This window comes from Sceloporus occidentalis, unplaced genomic scaffold (genome assembly GCF_023333645.1).
Source record: "Sceloporus occidentalis isolate IW3139 unplaced genomic scaffold, rSceOcc1.0.p SCAF_67, whole genome shotgun sequence".
NCBI classification, from domain to species: Eukaryota; Metazoa; Chordata; class Lepidosauria; order Squamata; family Phrynosomatidae; genus Sceloporus; species Sceloporus occidentalis.
In genome coordinates this window covers 5,429,801-5,446,141 of record NW_028317047.1, presented here as the reverse complement: position 1 = coordinate 5,446,141, position 16,341 = coordinate 5,429,801, and the positions used below count along the sequence as shown (strand labels likewise).

General features: G+C 38.0%; 1 non-coding gene across 1 annotated transcript; it reads right to left on the bottom strand.

Moving 5' to 3' along the window:
• Positions 1-438: 438 nt before the first annotated feature.
• TRNAL-CAA (transfer RNA leucine (anticodon CAA)) lies at positions 439-549 on the bottom strand. Its single transcript has 2 exons — positions 512-549; positions 439-473 (listed from the first exon to the last, which is right to left on the bottom strand). It is a non-coding gene; the product is annotated as a tRNA-Leu (tRNA).
• Positions 550-16,341: the final 15,792 nt, after the last annotated feature.

Here is a 16,341-nt window from a genome sequence, read left to right as displayed (position 1 = left end):
ATGAAGACTTTGGCTCAAAGCGGCTCCATAAGAGTCACAGGCACCCTTGATTTTCTGTTGTACACTTCCTAATCTCTTTCCCCCAAGAAATCTATGTGACAGCTATTGGAAAGTATCCGACCTGGGTCGTTATTTTCAACTCTTTCGGTATGTCTTGTCTCCAAAGTGCGGAATAAGACTATAGCTTTCTGTCCAGACCTCGTGGCTTAATGGGTACGGTGTCTGACTTTGGATTGGAAGATTGCGGATTTGAGTTGTCTTGGGGTTGCTGATGGTTTAGATCCCCAGGTTACTGTGTTTTGAGTCTAGAGATTGTACATTGCTGTCTTATGTTATGAAATCAATGTCTTCTGCAATGTACTCTTTCAACGCTTAAATTCAATCTTGGATTCTTTCTCAAAAAATTGTTGAATTAAACGAAGCTCAAAAAGAGGTGACTGTCAGAAGTGGGATTTGAACCCACGCCTCCACATGGAGACGAGAAGACCCTCACAAAGAGAATATAGCATTACTTGAATCTGGCGCCTTAGATCACTCGGCCATCCTGACAAGCTACTGTTGCTCCGAAAGAAGATATTTTTTTTACATGGTTTCAAGGCAAGGGACTAGCTCTTAGGGGACTTTTTGCCACTGCATTGGTTTAAAGTGGCTTCATTAGAGTCACAGGGTAAGCAGACTTGAGATCCTGCATGTGAAGGCTAAGATTTCACATGTGTTTTTTGATGTGCCATATGACCACCAAACTTATCGCCCTCTGGGCATGCAGGGTTCTTCTACGTATTGTGCGTTGCCAACACCTTTAATGAAATCAAAGTTGATTGCGATGTACTGTTTCAAACACTAAAAAAAAAAGGCAAACTTTAATTCTTTCTCCAACTATTGTTATGAAGACTTTGGCTCCAAGTGGCTCCATAAGAGTCACAGGGTACCCTTGATTTTCTGTTGTACATTTCCTAATCTTTTTGCCCAAAGAAATCTATGTGATCATCCTTTGTATAATGTGCCACAGGGCCCACTACTGAAACACATTTCACACTAGAGTAAAATCTGTCAATTGTATTACAGACATTTTTCAGAGACAATTTGTGGATATTGCAACCTAAAACTAAACAAGCACATCAAATGTAGTCAACCACTGGAAAAAAAACACGACTCTAGTGGGTCTCGAACCCACAACCTTTGAATATTGGCATTATTTTCGCATCAAAACTTTAATCTAAACTGCTTTCCACACTTGTGTTAGATCGTTCTATTGTTTCAGATTACCATAATTTCTCACAGACAAATTGTGGATATTTGGAAATACAATTTAATCTTTCAATTAAAATCTGTCATCTTAAGATCTGTCAATAGTATTACAGAAATTTTTCAGAGGCAATTTGTGGATATTGCAACTTATAACTAAACAAGAACATCAAATGCAGTCAACCACTGGAAAAACCACAACTCTGGTGGGACTCGAACCCACAACCTTTGAATGCCTTGTCAAGTGCTAGAAGTCTAATGCACTCTCCATTGCGCCACAGAGCCTAGATATGGAAGCAGAAAACGTCATGAAACCACCTATCTGACTCACGCATAGTCCTTCGTACATAGATGTTTCAAATGCATTAGTCGTTTCTGTGTCCTATGTTTGTCTGCGTGTTCTTATTTAACATCAGTGAGGATAAGAGTGATGACGTAGTGTAAAAGATTCTAATAAACCTCAATTAAGAAATGGACCATATATAATTATTGGTATAGGCAATAGTCAAAGATATGTAATCATTGTTCATAAATAAATGATTATTAAGATATATTAATAGGTTTCAATAATAAGCTTCAGGGTTTCCTTGACCTTAAATATAGAATGAAGGATTTGCTGAACAGGCATTCTATAGATAGGATAGTAGCTTGCTAATGCGTGGTATAGTTGTAACTCTAAAAGGGCATTACAATATACGTACAGCGACCACCTAAAATAGGGTTTCGACGTGCAAAGATCTTAGTGAGCATGTTTACCCAATTAGGTGAAGACCAATACCCTGACATCACTATCCAATCCACATATAAGCTAGGCTTTTGTAAGACATGGAGAGGCATGGGAAGAGAGGTCGAGAGAAGATGTACTTGCCATCCACGGACTCTTCACGTCCCAACACTCCCTCCCTCCATCCTCAGGAATGCATAGGACAGATGTCATGAACTAAATTCCTCTCCAAGTTTTTGTAAGACTTGTTTCGTATTTTTGTTATCTACTTTTTATATTCTTCGTCTATTTTTGTTCGTATTAAATGTTTTACCTTTGTTTGCATCTAAGTGACTCTGCCTATTTTTGACGCACATACATTTATATGTGTTCCAATTATTTGAAGTTTGTATTTGGCCCTATATATATATTTTATTACATATCTGGCGAGCCAGCCCTGCGTATTTCTTCCTGACCTTTGCCCTCCAGCTTGCTCAGGGGGAAGGGCAGATATATCTGTACACTTTTTGCAAACTGTCGGGAGATAATTAAGAAAAGGACTTTTGAGGATACAGACTTTCAGATTTTATTGGAACCACAAGTGCTAAGAGACGCTATTGACGGCAGACGCAAGACAGCCATACAGCGTGAAACAACAGCCACTCACGGAGAGTTCACTAAACAGGGTAAGTCATGGATTTTATAAAAACTTATGCTAACAAAAGTAAAATAACTTTTCAATTTGATAATTGTCCTACTAATGCACAGTTATGGGCTAGTATGTACAAACAATGTGAGCTAGAAAATATGAAATTGGATAAGAAATTGTTTTGTATTGATAAACTTAAGAAGAAACTGCAAAATGCCCTAAGCATGTTTAAAACGTTTAATGACTTGATTGTGGAGGATTTACAGCCTAGACAAAGTATTTGCATGATTAACAAAGTTGTACCAGAATCTAACCCTGATGACAGTACTGACGACTTTAACAGCTGTCCCGACTGTTTTGTTTTAGCTCAGCAATTAGAGAACTTGGAGAGGGATATGGACAGACAAACGGCTAGAATTAACTCAGAATGACTGTCACAAGCCACAAACTAATCCTACTAATTTTGAACGATTTGATAATACTAACCAAAAGATATTCAGACCAAATGTTAGTTGTTATCATTGTGGTAAAAGAGGACATTTGAAGTGGCAGTGTAAACAATTTCTTAAAAATAGAAAATTTGTCCCTAGAACACAAAATTTTGGGAAAGAGAATGGGCTGGTGCCAACAGCCCCACCTACTGGTGAACAGTTTAAGTCAATGTCCCCATACACTCCACTAATAAGACAGGTGCAAGAGCTGACAACAAATAGTACTGCTACTAATGTAACAGGAAAGAATGTCAGGGGGGGTCTGACACCCTCTCAGTGACTAGATAAGAATCAATCACTCTGTAAGTTGACCCATGTAGCTCCAGTGTCAACTGACAACTGTGGCAGACCATATGTCAAGGGAAAATTACAGGGAAAAGAGATTACATTCCTAATTGATACAGGAGCTCAATTAAGTGTGACTAATCAAGCTTTGCCTATAACATCTAATTCACCTGTTTGCACGATTGTAGGTTTTAGTGGTAAAGGTAATACTTCACCAACTTTAGTTACTGGTGTTTTGTTTGAGATTCCTGGCTATTTGTGTACTGAAATTGATATCTGGCATTGTCCTAGCTCAGAAAATATCTTAGGGGCTGATGTAATGAGAGAACGAGGCTGGGTCATTGACTTAGGGAATCAAGTGATTTGGAGAAGTAATAACCTAAAAGGGCCTGTAGTAATTGATCCAAGTGACTACAGTGTAGTGGCCGTTATCAATTTAATTGAGGAGGTATCCCCAAATCATGTATGGCCACAAATGGATTGTAATGACTTGACTCTTGTAGAAATTGTGCAGAAACATCCCTCGTTATGGGCTCAATCTAAGAATGAGGTAGGGACGATGAAAGATGTTGTTGTCAAAGTGGAAGGAACAGATCCCATAGCTCAGAAACAGTACCGATTGCCTCCAGATTCAATTGAGCCTTTGTCCAAAATTATTGAAGAACTACTTCAACAAGGCGTCATACGCAAATCAAATTCGGGGACAAACTATCCGTTATGGGCAGTTAAGTTACCAGATAATTCTTATAGAATGCTTCTAGATCTGCGTATGTTTAATAAATGTACCCCAAATGTGGCACCAATTGTAGCAGATACCCCTGACATCATGTCTCGATTGAATGCTAAGGCAAAGTTTTTCTCGGTACCTCGATATCGATATCAGTAATGGTTTTTTCAGTATTCAGATAAAGGAGTTGTCAATACAAATTTGCTTTTACCTTTCTGAATGAGCAATATGTATTTTGCAGATTACCACAAGGGGCGCACATGTCACCTAGTCTGTTTCATCAGGCATTGGCAAAAGTGTTATCAAAATTCTCAAGGCAAGATTGTATTCTACAGTATGTGGATGATATCTTGTTGGCAACAGAGAGTAGAGAGGAACACCTCACCTTGCTAGCAGAATTGTTTGATCTGTTGTACGAGTCAGGATTGAAATTAAATCCAAGGAAGGTCCAATTACCGAAACAAGAGGTTCAGTACTTGGCAGTTTTGATAAGTCCAGGCCAGAGACGTCCTTTGCAGGAAAGAGTAGCAACAGTAGCAGCTTTGCCTGTACCTACAACTTTCAAAGCTTTAAGACAATTCCTGGGACTTGTAAATTTTTCTAGAGACTTCATAGAGGGCTTTGCTGAAAAAGCTAAACCCTTATATGACTTACTAAAAAGTACTGATGATGACAATTTGTTTGGTCCATGGGGAGATGAGCAGCAGAAAGCGTTTGAACAACTAAAACTTGATTTACAGAGAGCACCAGCTTTGACAACTGTGTATCCATCTAAGCCTTTTGCTTTACAAGTTCATACCTCGGAGACGGCTGTCTCGGCAGTTTTACTGCAGCTACAGGGAAAGGAATGGAGAATAGTTGGCTATTTTTCCAAACTCCTTTCACCTGTGGAAAAAGGGTTTGAAACGTGTGCAAGACATCTGGTGGGTGTACACTTTGCAGTCAAGGCGACTGAACATATTGTTGGGTTTAACAAACTAATTCTGCAGACCCCTCACTCCACCTTGAAATTGCTTCTTGAAAAAAGTATCCCAGGAGTGTCACATCAAAGATTTGCACATTGGTTGTTGTCTTTATCTCCAAAACAGATTGAAGTGGATCATAAAGCTAAATATGTGCTCCCTCAACTAATGCAATATGAGGGTGAATCACATGAGTGTGTTGAGACATTTCAGGGGGATTTTCCATCTCTTTTTAGAAAAGAAGTAGAGGAAACTGATGAACCAGTATTTGTAGATGGTTCTAGATTTTGTTTGAAAGGACAATATTATACCGGATATGCCATTTGGTTTCCAAAGAAAGGCCGAGCTATTCAGCACAGACTACCAGGACATTTTTCTGCACAGAGAGCAGAAATTGAAGCTGTTAAAACAGTATTGGAAATTAATGAGAAAGAAAATAATGATCCTTTGGTAATCTATAGTGATAGTTCATATGTTGTACGTTCACTAACAGACTACTTACCTGTGTGGAAAAAACGAGGTTTTGTGGATTCATCTAACAAAATCTTAAGTCATGTTGATACATTGCAGACTATCTTTGAGCTAGCTTCTAAAAATCCTAACCGATATGCTATTGTCAAAGTACCTGGCCATAGCAGAGGAACTAGTGATTTAGCTTTGGGAAATGAGAAAGCAGATTCTCTAGCCAAGGAAGCAGCTTTGATAGGAGAGAGAGTGATGGAACTAGAACCGTTGGAAGTACTACCAGTAAAGAGTAAGGAAGCAAATTTACCTTCATTTAGTGATGAACAGATGAAAGATCCGTTCATTGTGGAATGTAAGAATAAAATAACACCTCCTTTTGTTTGTGAAAATGGAGTGATTTGTTATGAAATGCAAGGTAATTTACTTCCAGTTGTGCCTAAACACTTGCAGACGGAATTCACCCGCTATAATCATGAAAGTTTAGGTCATGTGGGTCAGCAAAAGTTGCTGGAAATTCTCAAAGAGAAGTTTTATTGGGACAAAATGGAAGACTCTGTACAAAATGTTGTTCAGTCATGTCTCATTTGTGCTCAAGTAAACCCCAGGCCTAAAGGACAAAAGCCACCACTTCTAAGAATTGCACCTGCAGACGGTCCGTGGTCTACATTGCAGATTGACTACATAGGTCCCCTACCTTCAGGTAAACAAGGTCTCAGGTATGCATTAGTCGTGGTAGATGTATTTTCTAAGTGGGTAGAACTGTTGCCTGTCAGGAAAGATGATGCTTTGTCTACGGCAAAAGCATTGGTGAATCATGTTTTTTGTACTTGGGGAATCCCAAGGATGATTTCATCTGACAGGGGGAGCCATTTTACTGGCAAAGTCATGCAGGCTGTTTGCGCAATCCTGGGGGTACGTCAACAATTCCATGTTCCATACCATCCTCAGTCCGCAGGTATTGTAGAAAGAATGAACAGAACGATTAAGTCTAGAATTGCAAAAATGTTACTCGATAAAGGAAATACTTGGGTTGATGCAGTACCTCTGGTATTGATGAGTATTAGGGGAACAAGTTCCTCAACTACCCAGTATACACCTTTTGAATTAATGACAGGGAGGAAACTGCCATTGATCTTTCCTCATGAACCGTTTTTGTCTACTCCACAGAAAGATGCCATTGCAAGAACTAAGTGGTTACAGGTACTTCAGGATAATTTAAAAGCAATCCTTCCACACGCAGCGTCTAGAATGCAGCGTATGGTACCGCCTCACTCTTCTAAATTTGTGAAAGGAGCATCAGTAATGATTAAGACTTTTAGGAAGGCAGGACCTTGGGAAAGTAATTGGGAAGGACCGTTTGAAATAATCGACACAATGGGTCAAGTTATGATCCTTGTTCAAAAACAGAAAAAACTATGAAAAATACCCGTAGGCAGCAGAAGCTGTGGGTACATGTTGACCAGTGTAAATTATATGTTTCTAACTAAATTCTGTTCTTGCAGGAACACAGTTCTGCAAGAAAATGGAGAAACAAAGCAGTTAACTATTGAAAGGAGAACCTCCAGAGAAACAGCAATACAAGAATCGTGACATCAAGATAGCATAGTTTTTTGATAGCTGTGTTGTTTGAACAGTACCAAAAGCCAATTGAAATTGATGATCAGACAAAGGATTTACCACAGAAGATATTGTTATTGCATAAGATAAGAGAAGTTCGGGTGGATCAACTCCTGATATTGGACATTGATACATCAAGAGACATTGTTGGACAAATTAGATTCGTTATAATTTAAGACATACAGATTTTGTATTTGATGGGAAAATCTGGAACAATTAGATGTTTCAGCTTGTCTTCATTTTGTTTCTAAAGTAATATGTCTTCCAGGGCAAGAAAAGGTTGTCTATCATTCTTGTTTTCACAATCATTCATGTGAGGCCAGGATTGAAAGTGTTACATCTATGCATGAATTAATGACGCAAGGAAAGATAGGGAAAGTTTGTTTTCAAGTAATGAAGGAAGAGTCATTGGTCAGAGCATTCTTTTCAAATTGTATGCATAATGAAACTCTTCATCTTTTATATTGCATAGAAGGAGATTTGAAAAAGTTGGAGATAGATCGGAAAAAGTTTAATGCCTCCACTATAGGCACAGAGCGTTTAAGAACACTACCTCAGCAATTTAATCTGACACAGATAGACCATTTTCCTTGGAAAACATGGACAGAGGAAATAAAGAAAGATAAGGGATTATTGGCCATATTAAAGCAACAATTGAAAGATGCAGAAATTGTTTTCCAACATAAACAAGGTGAATTAGAACAAATTCAACATCAATGGAATGATATGTCTGGAGTTAATTGTTGGTCAAATTTTAAAAAAATCAGTAAATATGTGGTCACAATCTTCGGTAAAATCCGCAGCTGGTAATATATTGTCAAATCCGATTGTTATTATAGCTATACTTGTTTTATTATGTATTGTTTATCAAAGTTTTCTTATGTGTAGAATAAGTAAGATATATAAACATGTTAAGTATGAAGTAGATAAGGGAGATGGAATATTAAGGGAAATGATAAAAAGAGCACAATCCTCTCATTCCATAACAAATGTAGAGAAAAGGGTGTCTCATGCTAATGATTATCATATGGTCCCAAGTAAAGTGTGATGTGATGGTAGTATAAGTGTGATACGAATGTGATATGAATGGTGAGTAAATGTGTGTATTTGAAAATATATGATAAGGATATTATCCTATCATCAGGGGGAATTGTAAAAGATTCTAATAAACCTCAATTAAGAAATGGACCATATATAATTATTGGTATAGGCAATAGTCAAAGATATGTAATCATTGTTCATAAATAAATGATTATTAAGATATATTAATAGGTTTCAATAATAAGCTTCAGGGTTTCCTTGACCTTAAATATAGAATGAAGGATGTGCTGAACAGGCATTCTATAGATAGGATAGTAGCTTGCTAATGCGTGGTATAGTTGTAACTCTAAAAGGGCATTACAATATACGTACAGCGACCACCTAAAATAGGGTTTCGACGTGCAAAGATCTTAGTGAGCATGTTTACCCAATTAGGTGAAGACCAATACCCTGACATCACTATCCAATCCACATATAAGCTAGGCTTTTGTAAGACATGGAGAGGCATGGGAAGAGAGGTCGAGAGAAGATGTACTTGCCATCCACGGACTCTTCACGTCCCAACACTCCCTCCCTCCATCCTCAGGAATGCATAGGACAGATGTCATGAACTAAATTCCTCTCCAAGTTTTTGTAAGACTTGTTTCGTATTTTTGTTATCTACTTTTTATATTCTTCGTCTATTTTTGTTCGTATTAAATGTTTTACCTTTGTTTGCATCTAAGTGACTCTGCCTATTTTTGACGCACATACATTTATATGTGTTCCAATTATTTGAAGTTTGTATTTGGCCCTATATATATATTTTATTACACGTAGTCACGTAACTACGTACGTTTGAGGCGTGCTGATGGGCCGGCGGATGGTGAAGGGGCAGCATGGCTAGCGCGGAAGTACCGTAATCCCAAACGCCGACCGCTGACCGCTGACCGCTGACCGCCGACCGCCGACCGCCGAATGTTAAACGCCGAGCACCGAGCATTAAGCACCGACCGCACGCAGTGACCAGTGCTGAGCCCTGAGCTCGGGACGGCTTCAGACGACGGTGCCTTTTCTTCTCCTCCTTGATGGGGGGTGGAATGGAGACAGAGTGCTGAGTTTTGGATGTGGAGCGGTGGGGATTGCCTGGACTCCGGATGACGAACCTTTGTTTTTTGGGTTCCTGACGGTTTCCTGACGGCGGTGCTTCATCTGTTGTTTTTGTTTTTTTTTGTTTCCTACGTTTTGGCAACCAATTGCGGCGTGAGTGTTAGAAGCTGGACGCGGATGCTAAGCGTGGCAGAGTGCCAATAAAGCTCCAATAAAGTTGGAAGCGGTAACCGTGAGTTTCCTGGCTACTGGCTATTACACTCTTGATATCTCTAAATGAAATTACTAAAACCTGAATTAGCTGGACGCGGATACTAAGCGTGGCAGAGTGCCAATAAAGCTCCAATAAAGTCGGAAGCGGTAACCGTGAGTTTCCTGGCTACTGGCTATTACACTCTTGATATCTCTAAATTAAATTACTAAAACTTGAATTAAACCAACAAGAAATACATGAAACATACGAACTGTGTATATATGTATAAATATATATATATATAAATACTCCCTTTTTTTTTTTTTTTTTTTGGAAATAACATCCTATATTGCTATTGAAGATTATACCTTTCATTTTTTGAAATCTGATGTGTATGGATTTGCATATAATTTGCACTAATTCGCCTTAAATAGATTCTGGTTTAAAGGCGTAAAGATTTTTAAAGGTCTCTTCTCTATAGATAAAAGCGGGCAACGATAATGCCTCCAAAAGGTGACAAAACTGGCAAGGGTGATAAAGAGGAAAAATCTAAAATGTCTGTGAAAACAAAGAAACCTCCTCCAATTAGTGCCTACTACTCTCCTAAAAGTCAAACGGATACTTCTGTTTTATCATCTAAATCATCTCCAGATCGACTAAGTGAGATTAGTATAACCAACCCGCCAGATTATATTACAAAAACCAATTTGATGATGGCACTAGATTCTTTATATATTAAAATTAAAGCTGATTTGGACCATAATCTTAAAGAATATAAGGAAGAAATGACCCATATGAAGGTCACTTTAGCTGCTCAATCAAAAGAAATTACTATGCTACATTTGAAAATCAAACAGCTTCAATCTCAAAATGAAGTATTAAAAGCAGATTTAACAAGACAAGATCTTAAACTTGCAGACCTAGAAGACAGGTCACGCAGACAAAATCTTAAAATTCGTGGGATATCTGAAGATGTGATCGAACTGGAACCGTACTTGATGGAACTACTTTCAACATATATAGACTGTCCAAAATACGGTCCGATATTAATTGAAAGAGCCCATAGACTTCCGCTGCCTCCTAATTGGACACAAACAAATACACCTAGAGATGTTATTATCTGTTTTGCCAACTCCAGAATCAAAGAAGATCTAGTTAAAGAAATGAGAAGGAACCCTACTAAAATTGCAAAATTTGCATCCCTAACTACATATCTCGATCTTTCACGTGCAACCAGAATACACAGAAAAAAATATTTTGATATTACTACTGGACAGCAAGGTTTTTAAATCTGGCGCCAAACAGAAGATCCCGCCCTGAGCAGAGTCAAGGCCACGCCTCCAGACGTCCATCATGTCCACGGCACCAGCCAGAAGGAGTAGCTGCGCCCCTAGTGGACGGACCGGCAGCAGGTAAGGGAACCCCTCTGGAAACTCCTGCATAGACGGGCAGCCTTAGATCTGCTCGTCGAGGACTTCCCGGATCCGACCCTCCTTCTCCCATGTCGGTGGTCGGTCTGTTCGCCGCCGGCACGGAGAGAACGTGTACGTCCCTCGGGTGCCCGTGCGCCGCGAGCGGTAGTCCGCTCGCCGACCACGGGTCCGGAGGGAGAAGTATCGGGTCCCCGTGATCTGCGAGCAGACCCCCGCCCGCGGCTAACAGGACCCGAGGACGTGACTGTGACAACTACCTGTTTACGGCAAAATAATATTATTTATTCCTGGGGTTTCCCCACAAAATTGCGAATTAATTATCAAGGGAAAATCTATATTTGCAATGATCCTACACAAGCAAAGGACAATTTACTGAAATGGAATCTTACCATATAAGACTCTCTAATCTATAGAAGAAAATTTATGTTGTTTTTTATTTATTTTTTTTATTTTACATTTGTTGTTTTTTTTTTTTTTTTTTTTTTATGATATAAAGTATAAGATATTACCATATTATTACCTAAAATACTATTCTAATTGGGAAATATTATGATTGGTTTATTCATTGAGTTGGCAATGTACTGGTTGGAAATGATGTGTTATGTGTTATAATTTTAGTCCAGTCACTAAGCTGGCAACGTATTGGTTGGATACGATATAAATGATATAAATGGTTGATAACAATATAAAAGATATAATAGATTACTTAGAATATAGATTATCACAAATTCTTTTTTTTTTTTTTTTTTTTCTCTTAAAAATATTAGATAAAATTATGGGACTCACAGAGACTCACAGAGATATATAAGTATTGTTAATCTTTAGATAAGATATCTTCACAAAGTTAGAATTGAGATATTAGGATAGGAAAATTTAAAAGACACTAATATATACTCATGACACATTATATATATGGGTGAATAGTAATAGATTTATTAGAATAAATCACTTGAGAAGAAGGAGACTTCTATTATAGCTATTAACATAAATTTCCTTTCTGATATATATATTGACAAAAACCTATGATCATATACTAATATAGGTATATTTATATATATATATATATATATGTATATATTTTTTTTTCCTTTTTTTTTTAAATTTATTTATTTTTTTAATTACAATATTAGATAAAATTATGGAACTCACAGAGATTCACAGAGATATATGAGTATTGTTAGTCTTTGGATAAGATACTTTCCCAAACTAGAATTGAGATATTAGGATAAGAAAATTTAAAAGACACTAATATATACTCACGACACATTAGATATATGTGTGAATAGTAATAGATTTATTAGAATAAATCACTTGAGAAGAAGGAGACTTCTATTATAGCTATTAATATAAAAAATTCCTTTCTGATACATATATTGACACAAACCTATGATCATATACTAATATGGGTATATTTATATATATATATATGTATATTATTTCCCCTCCTTTTTTTTTTTTTTTTTTTTTTTTCAGGATTAATGATATAAGATATAAGATATTATCACAAGCTATCACCTAAAATACCATCTCAAATGGGAAATATCATGATTGGCTATACTATCATGGTACTGGTTGGAAATGATATATTTTGTGTTATAATCTTGGTCTGGTTATTGAGTTGGTATGTACTGGTTGGAAATGATATATTACTGAGATGGCAATGTATTGACTTGAAATAATATAAATGGTTAATAACAATATAAAAGATGTAGATTATCACATTATTATAAATTATTTTTTTTTTTTTGCTTTGCGTAATTTCATTAAATATGATATTTGGATAGATAGATATAGTTTATACTATTTTTATGGAAATAAGAGATGATTGTGCTCCTTACCTTCGTTGGCCTTAAAACACATCCTCATTCCTTGCTGGTTCAAGGAATTTCTTCACACTAATGGCGGAAATAATGTTTTTCCTGCATAGTGTGTTGGGTTTGATTGTTTTTTTTGTTTATGAATGTTGTTGTCAGGTGTTTTCTAGTTGGAGATTGAGGGATAGGGAGCAGTGCTGGTGGAGGAGGGGAAAACAAATATTCCATGTCCCTTAAATTGATGACAATTAATGCACAGGGTTTAAATTCTCCATATAAGAGATCTTATTTGTATGACACATTAATCAAAGAGGGGATAGATATTGCATTTATTCAAGAGACACACTGGAATCAAATAATAGAAAAATCTGCTTGGAAATATCATAGATACCGACATATTTATGTATCTTCTGAAGCGGGGAGTAGCAGTGGCGTCTCCAGGTTTCATATTTAGGGGGGGCACATGGGGGGCCAGGGACCAAAGTAGGGGGGCCAATTATAAAACGGTACGTATACACTATATATATATATATATATATATATATATATATATACACACACACACGTTAGATGTGCATTTTTAACTACATAATATGCACTTATCTCTTTGAAGTAAAGACTGTGATTAAAATATGATTTCAAAATAACAGCTAAAGTGACAGTTATTATTCATTCTTTAATATTAGCCCCTGCTGACAATATATATAAATATTAGACCCTGCTGCAGATATATAGAAATATTACACCCTGCTTCCGATATATATTAATATTAACCCCTGCTGCGGATATATATTAATATTAGCCCCTGCTGCGGATACATACTTATATTATACCCTGCTGCCGATATACATACAAATTATACCCTGCTGCCAACATATATTAATATTAGCCCCTACTGCCGATATATAGTATTAGTCCCTGCAGCCAATATATATAAATATTAGCCCCTGCAGCCAATATTTATTGATAATAGGCCCTGCAGCCAATATATATTAATATTAGCCCCTGCTGCCGATATATATAAACATTAGTCCCAGCTTCCGATATATATTAATATTAGCCCCTGCAGCCAATATATATTAATATTAGACCCTGCTGCCAATATATTTGCCACACTGACTGCAGATCAGGGGAAGACAGTGAGAGTCAGTGCAGTGTTCCCTCCTTCTGACTGCACCGTGACATTGAGAGGTCCTCTCCCCTGTAATCATCCCCAGAGTCCCTTTGTCCCCTCATTCACTAAACCATAGCGTTCTTTTACTTACACCCTGTAGTTCAGGTATAGATCAAATAAACAACACATGGAAACAGCACATGCAACTGAATGAGATTAAAAAAAACCTTGTATTTGCAGGTATACATAAATAATGTATGGAAACATAGCATTGCAGGTATAACCCAGCATTGCAGGTATATATCAACTGGAAATCACATGTACACTCAGCACTGAAGGTTTAGATCAAATAAACAACACATGGAAACAGCACTCCAGGTATTGATCAACTGAATAAGACATACAAATCCTATATTTGCAGGTAAGCATTAATAATGTATGGAAATATAGCCGATACAGATGAACAGAATGACACAAAACCCAGCTTTGCAGATATAAATCAATTGGAAATTACATATAAACTCTGCATTAAAGGTATAGATAAAACCCCCTAAATTACAGGCATAGATCACTGGTCACACACCCCAAAGCCAACCCTGGTGTCCACGCTGCCCACATAGAACCTGACCAGCACCTAAGTTACACATTATGTCAACTTTGTCCCCAAACAGCTGAACGTACACCGTTTTTGTCCCATAAAGACCTCTCCCTCCCAATCTATCCTATCTACCCCCTCTCCCTCCCTATCTACCACAACTGCCTCTCTATCTACCACATCTGCCTCCCAATCTATCCTATGTACCCCCCTCTCCCTCCCAATCTATCCTATGTACCCCCCTCTCCCTCCCAATCTATCCTATCTATCCCCTCTCCCTCCCAATGTATCCCATCCACCCCCATCTCCCTCCCAATCTACACCCTCTCCCTCCCAATCTATCCCATCTACCCCCCTCTCCCTCCCAATCTATCCCATCTACCCCCCTCTCCCTCCCAATCTATCCTATCTACCCCCTCTCCCTCCCAATCTATCCTTATCTACCCCTTCTCACTTCCTACCTCTTCTGACTCTCTAACCCCCTCCTAACTTTCTAACCCCCCCTTTGAAGTTCACTTACCTTGGGCTTGTCCAGCGGTGAGATCGCGAGGTCTCTGTATCCCTGGTTCTGCCGGCTTCACTGCTGGGCGCCGGATATGACGACATATACCGGCGCTCGGCTTGAAATGCCGGCACTGCGAACCAGGAAGAGGCCTCGCGGTCGCGGAGAAGAGTGAGAGGCGCCGAACGGTTGCTGAGAACTTATTCCTCAGCAACCGCTCGGCGCCTCTCACTCTCTCCTCCGGGTCTATAAAAAAAAAAAAAAAAGCCGGCGTTTCAATTGGGGGGGCACACCGGGGGGCACAGCATGATGTAGGGGGGGCCATGGCCCCCTCTGGCCCCCCCCTGCCGACGCCACTGGGGAGTAGCCATATTGATATCAATTAAAAATAAATTTGAGTATATACATCATGAAGCTGATAAGGAAGGAAGAAGGATTATACTTGTCTGTAATATAAATGATGTTACCTATACCATGGTTAGCCTATATGCCCCATCAGAAGGATCGACAAGATTTCTCAATTCAGCTATGGAAACAATAGAAAAAATCTCTAAAGGCTCATTGATTATAGCAGGCGACCTGAATTGCATAATCGATATTGAAAAAGATACTAAGACTTTGAAGAACCGTAAATCAGATGCGTGTTTAAAAACTAGGGCCAAAGCATTTTCCGATTCTCTATTTAAACATGGCCTTTATGATGTGTGGAGGGTGCAACATCCTGAGGAAAGAGACTACTCTTTCTTCTCGAATGTACACCAATCATATTCACGCATTGATTATTTCTTAATGCCTGGTCACTCTTTGGAAATCTCTACTACCTCTCTAATTGGAAATATCTCATGGTCTGACCATGCCCCAGTATTTATTTCTATCAAGGATAACCCTCAATATAGAACAAGAACTCGTTGGAGACTCAACGAATCTCTTTTAAAAACAGAATCCGATAAGATAGATCTGATAAAACAAACAACATCTTTTTTGGAGCATAATGATAATAATGAGACCTCAGATCTAAATTTGTGGTGCACCCTAAAATGTGTTCTTAGGGGACACTTAATAAAAAAGGGTGCTTGGATTAAAAAACAGAGAGGTAAAGAACTTGCCGATCTGTATATTGAGTTGGCAAAACTTGAGAGACTAAATAAACAATATCCATCCAGAGATTTCTCGAAGCAGTTAGAGACTATTAAAGAATCGATAATCATTAAACTTAAAATTAAAACTGAAACAATAATGCAAAGATTGAAATCTAGTTGGCATTATGGAAATAATAGAGTAGGGAAAAATCTTACTAAAAGATTGAAGGCACAAATTGAATCATCTAGAATAAAAAAAATTATACACAATGGAACAACTTGTATATCACCAACACAGATAGGCAATGCCTTTAAACAATATTATGAAACCTTATAT